Below are 5,237 nucleotides of genomic sequence, written 5' to 3'. Positions count from 1 at the left end.
GAAAATCATCCTTGACTTACCTTCTTAGTTTGGGCAATATCTGTTCAGCAGGTAGACCTCTGCTTCAGGTCAGCTCTACTAAGACTGTTCCTGAGTCCAAATTGGTACTGGTGACTGCGTGGTGCTGCTGCTGCTACGTCGCTTCAGTCGTGTCCGACTCTGTGTGACCCCAGAGACGGCAGCCCACCAGGCTCCCCTGTCCCTGGGATTCTCCAGGCAAGAACACTGGAGTGGGTTGCCATTTCCTTCTCCAATGCATGAAAGTGAAAAGTGAAAGTGAAGGCCCTCAGTAGTGTCCAACCCTCAGTGACCCCACGGACTGCAGCCTTCCAGGCTCCTCCGTCCATGGGATTTTCCAGGCGAGAGTACTGGAGTGGGGTGCCATTGCCTTCTCCGGGTAACTGCATGACAGGTCAATAAATCAAGAGACAATGTGTCAGGTCAAAGAAAAAAACTTTATTTGGAAAGCCAGCAACCCAAGAAGATGGTGGATTAGTGTCCCAAAGAACCATCTTACCTGAGTTGAATTCAGGCATCCTTCAGAATACTGAAAAGGGAGAAAACATGGCAGATTGTTGCAAAATTCTTAATGTCGGAGTCGTTTTTCTTGCAGCTGTCTGCATAGGTCAGGTCATGATGTTCCTGGAAACCTCCAACAAGACAAATGTTATTCTCTATCTTCTGCAACCTTTTAATCTCTTTATGATTAGAAAAGTAGTACACTTTTAAAGATCAGAGCCTTGAGAATGGGCTGTCCTGTGTATTTCAGACTATAGGCCACATTCTTTTACAAAAGGTACAGAGCCAGCATGACAAAGCACAGGCACCAGAACACAAAGATTAGAGCTAAAGGAATAGATCCAATATGAAATCAAGTTTATTTTTCTCTGTTACAAGATCTCTACCTATGTTGCAAGGCTGGGGGATATACCTGGAGTAGAATTAGCACACTTACCCATAGATCAATTCTGACCATTACACAGGAATACTCCACCTGGCTCCAACAAAGCAAACGCAGGCTTGAGTTCTTGGTGAACAATCAAAAAATGGCCCTCCCCCTCTCTCCATTCCTTCTTCCAGGGTGACCAGTCCTCCATCAGCCAGCCATGTAGCTGAGCTGTTTGAGGATGTGGCTCTGTAACTGTGCCTGTCTATCAAGGTAGAGGCCTCCTTGCCTGCTCCCAGACACTGCAAGACACCTGGCACAAAGCCAGTACTCCATGCGGGTTGAGGATAAATCTCCAAAAAGTGAAGAACCATTCTCTTGAAAAGTGACTTAATGGAACTTCCCTGACTGTCCAGTGGTTAAGACTCTGTGCTTCTAATGCAGGAGGGCTTGGGTTTGATCCCTGGTCGAGGAACTAGGATCCCACATGCCATGCGGTGTGGCCAAAAATATTCTTAAATATATATAAATATATTTGCACATAGATGAGGGAGAAAAGAAAAGTAACTTACCACTTGGTAACAATATTGTAATGTTCACTTGGGAAGCACAAATCTTACTGGGTTGGAAAAAGTTAGTTGGGGGTTTGTTTCTTGCTGCCTGTCAACCTTCCATATAAGAATGAAAAGTGAAAGTGAAAGTCACTCAGTCGTGTCCAACTCTATGCAGTCCATGGAATTCTCCAGGCCAGAATACTGGAGTGGGGAGCCTTTGCCTTCTTCAGGGGATCTTCCCAACCCAGTGACTGAACCCAGGTCTCTTACATTGCAGGCGGATTCTTTACCAGCTGAGCCACAAGGGAAGCCCAAGAATACTGGAGTGGGTAGCCTATGCCTTCTCCAGGGGATCTTCCCAACCCAGGAATTGAACCAGAGTCTCCTGCATTGCAGGTAGATTTTTTACCAACTGAGCTATCAGGGAAACCTGGGACTGTTGTAGAAATGAATTTGGAAGACTGGCCCCAGAACCTCTGCACCTGTATGTTACTTACCTGCAATGAGGCTGGACTGCCAGCAGGGCACAGCAATGCCTTGGGTTTGGGCTAATCATGAGTGGTATTAAAAGAGAAGAGTATGCTTCTCAATTTGCTTGTTTTTCAAAAATGGTAGTGTCTATTACAACTGCTGCTACATGTTAGCATTAATCCATTCCTAATTACTGTATTTTAAAAGTTAACACTTGACTTCAAACATTGAGATATTTAAAGTAATAGATTTACTACAGGCAGAGGCTTAAGTTTTCTTCCAGAATATCCAGGGGAAATGCAGAGTTATTAGAAGGTGGAGTAAATGTGAAAACCACATATCTTAGCCTGTTGAAACATTTGCTGAGTCAGTATTCTCATTCGGGAAACAAGCTAGTGACTCGTTCATCAGAGCCTTAGTATTTGTTTTCAGAGGTAGAAACAGTATCGTGACTTTGGTCATTTTCCATGTTTTTGTTTTTTTTTTTTAACTAGAGGCTTCCATTTTTGAGTGTGAAATGACTTAAGGTAGGGCTGGGGGAAATATGGCGCATATCACTGGACACACCCTCCCACCAAAGAGAAGATGAACTCCGACCCAGAAGCTGGAGGGTCTGAGTCCTAGAGACATGCTGTGTGGGTTTCAGTGCTCACCATTATTCTGCTTGTGGCTAAAATAAGTTGGCTGGTGGAATTCTAACACACATTAAGATTCATGGTTTATACCTCTACTTTGTACCCCTTATTTTTTTTAAGTGTGTGTGTGTGTGTGTGTGTGTGTGTGTGTTTCCCTTGAGGCTAGGAGGTAAGGTTGAATCAAGGGAGGTGAGGAGGGGATGAAGATGAAGTAAACAGGAAATCTTAACAGCTAATCTGCCACGTTAAGTGATCTCTCCTGGCATCTCCTGTTATACTTATGATTGGACTCAAGCCCAGTCTCTCTGGCTACTTCTCGGCATAGCTCGCCTCCTACTCCTAAATTCAAGAGCTCAGCTATATCAAGCTGCTGAGTTGTAACTTTGCCCCTCGACCATCTGGAAGGGCTATTTTTATACAAGTTGTAGCCATGTCTCTCTACTTCTAAGCATCGGATGGCTACCCAGAAGCTTGAGGAACTAGGCCATCCTTCTAATTACTATGATGTCTGAAACACTTTGGAACAGGTGGAAGAGTAGAAATGTCTTGAATTTCTATTTTGTGACACCTCGCTTATTGAGAAGTCATCTAAACCATCCAGAATCCCAGTCGAGAACAGAAAACATGCCCAAAAGTGAAGATTTCCATCACAGATGTCACCAAGTCCAATCACTAAAGGCTTAGGTCTTCTCTCAAGACCTCATGACTCATATTTTAAAGACAGTTCTAACTTATAGGGTGACCTGGTCTCTGGCTCTTGGAAAATTGGGAGCAGAATAACTAGAGGAAAGATGGCAATTTGTAGGTCAATATACTGAAAATAATTTTTTCACAGAGAGAGGACAAAGAGAAAAAATATTGAAAGAAGGTAAGTCAAAAAGCATAACAGATAGGGACATAATTCTGAATTAAAGAATAGTTTCTGTGCTACTGCTGCTGCTAAGTCACTTCAGTCGTGTCCGACTCTGTGCGACCCCATAGACGGCAGCCCACCAGGCTCCCCCGTCCCTGGGATCCTCCAGGCAAGAACACTGGAGTGGGCTGCCATTTCCTTCTCCAGTGCATGAAAGTGGAAAGTGAAAGTGAAGTCGCTCAGTCGTGTCCGACTCTTGGCGACCCCATGGACTGCAGCCCACCAGGCTCCTCCGTCCATGGGGTTTTCCAGGCAAGAGTACTGGAGTGGGGTGCCATTGCCTTCTCCATAGTTTCTGTGGATATGAATAAAAATTGATATACATAATCATGACTCTGATTTATTTAGGAAAGTGATCCATTATCTTCAGAAATGTTACATCATGACCCAGTGTTTTAAGAGTTCAGTCTGGAGCCAAGATGCCTCAATTCACAACCTGACTCAGCCTCTTATTAACTGTGTGATCTTAGGCAAGTCACTTATTATCTCTTTGCTTCCATATTCTCAGTTGGAAAATGGAGATAATAACAATATTTACCTTAGAGAAAGAGTTGTTGTGAAGATTAAGTAAGTTAATGTATATAAAATTAACTGTGATGGACACATAACATTATTACTTGGTGTGTTTGGGCCCAGTCATGTTCAACTCTTTGCGACCCATGGACTGTAGCCTGCAAGACTCCTCTGTCCATGAGATGTTATTTTAAAAGACAGGGGAAAAAAATACATTTTCAACTAAAACCATTAAAATGCAAAGAGAAAAACTGAAAGTGTTTTAAAAGATACTCCATGCATGGGTAATGGTCAAAGTTTGTGCTTTGATTTTACATAAAACATGAAGAAGGAGAAGGAGAGAAAGAAGAAGAAGCAGAAGAGGAAGAAAGAGAAGGGGAAGAGGAAGAAGAGGAGCAAGAAGAAGGAGGAGAAGAGAGAGATGAGGGAAAGGAGGAGAGGAGGAAAAGGAGAAGTAGAAGAAGGAAAAGGAGGAGAAGGCATGTAAAGACCATATTTTTAATTATTTAAAAACAAATAGTTTGAATCAGTATATTTTCAGATATATTAGGGAAAGACTTTCTCCACCAACAGCCTTCATAGAGTCTCTTTTACAAAGAGCCAGTTCTTAATAATATGTAAACATCAGGACAGAATCAGAAAACTTAAAACCAGAGAAAGGTCAAGATTGATGTCAAACGTTCTGTTTGTTATTTCTTTTAATCCTCCCAACAGCACTATGAGGTAGGCAGCACATGTCAAATCTCGGTTTTATAGGAAAAAAACAATGTCTCAGATGTTGAAAAATAATGCTCAAGTTTAAACAGATGATTTTATAAGAAACTATTTGTTCCTCAGTTTTCTCATTTGCAAAATGGTGACATTACCATCCACTTCCCGAAGTGTGTTAGGATTAAATAATTTGTCACATGCGAAACACCTTCCTCCTGATACATTATATTTAAAATGACTTCATCATGTCCCCACATTCCTGCCGTGTTTATTTTTTTTAACTGGTGGTTTTGCCTTCCGTTACTTGCAGTCTACTAGGTCAATGCCTTTCCCTCAAAAATTGATGAAATCTATATAGATGACTCTAAATTATTATCAATAAATAGAAGTATTCCATTCCTAGGAACTCTGTATTTAGTTAGAAACCTACAGCTCTCTACAAACAGATTACTTGGAGAGAAACTTTACTCTTGGAAGTCATAGGAACTACTGTTGGAGCGTAAGATAAGACTAATTCCGTATTTTCTTAGCAAGTATGGTATTTATTTGGTATT

Source organism: Budorcas taxicolor, chromosome 11, assembly GCF_023091745.1.
Source record: "Budorcas taxicolor isolate Tak-1 chromosome 11, Takin1.1, whole genome shotgun sequence".
Taxonomy (NCBI): Eukaryota; Metazoa; Chordata; class Mammalia; order Artiodactyla; family Bovidae; genus Budorcas; species Budorcas taxicolor.
The sequence above is the reverse complement of the archived record's forward strand: the minus strand, read 5'-3'. Positions refer to the sequence as shown.